The sequence below is a fragment of the Colobus angolensis genome, unplaced genomic scaffold (genome assembly GCF_000951035.1).
Source record: "Colobus angolensis palliatus isolate OR3802 unplaced genomic scaffold, Cang.pa_1.0 Scaffold115, whole genome shotgun sequence".
In the NCBI taxonomy this organism is placed as follows: Eukaryota; Metazoa; Chordata; class Mammalia; order Primates; family Cercopithecidae; genus Colobus; species Colobus angolensis.
In genome coordinates this window covers 4,456,208-4,456,624 of record NW_012112586.1, presented here as the reverse complement: position 1 = coordinate 4,456,624, position 417 = coordinate 4,456,208, and the positions used below count along the sequence as shown (strand labels likewise).

Genomic DNA, 417 nt, shown 5'->3' with positions numbered 1-417 from the left:
ACATACGTATCTATGTGCCATGTTGGTTTACTGCACCCATCAACCCGTCATTCACATTAGGTATTTCTCCTAACGTTATCCCTCCTCCAGCCCCCCCGACCAACAGGCTTCAGTGTGTGATGTTCCCCTCCCTGCGTCCGCGTGTTCTCATTGTTCAGCTCCCACTTTTGAGTGAGAACAGGTAACACGCCAATTTCTGTGCCCCACAGCATGTTGTACCGGAGCAGGTCCTCACTGGAGAGGTGCTTTCAGCTCCAAGTGTTTGGTGATGCACGATGACACGGTGCCCTTGCCCGAGCCTGGGGCCCCCATAGTCACCGCACACAGCAGCCACGAGGACACCCCCATGGCCGCAGACTGGGGCCCGCACCACGCTGGCACCAGGGCTTTGGCCCGGCCCGTGCAGGCCGGCTGGCA

The 417-nt window shown here is 59.0% G+C and overlaps 1 protein-coding gene and 1 pseudogene across 1 annotated transcript in view; one reads left to right on the top strand and one right to left on the bottom strand.

The window, feature by feature from the left end:
• LOC105525560 overlaps positions 1-348 on the bottom strand; it is a 1,340-nt pseudogene extending 992 nt beyond the window's left edge.
• GLT1D1 (glycosyltransferase 1 domain containing 1) overlaps positions 1-417 on the top strand; it is a 106,693-nt gene that overhangs the window by 67,334 nt on the left and 38,942 nt on the right. The window lies entirely within an intron of this gene.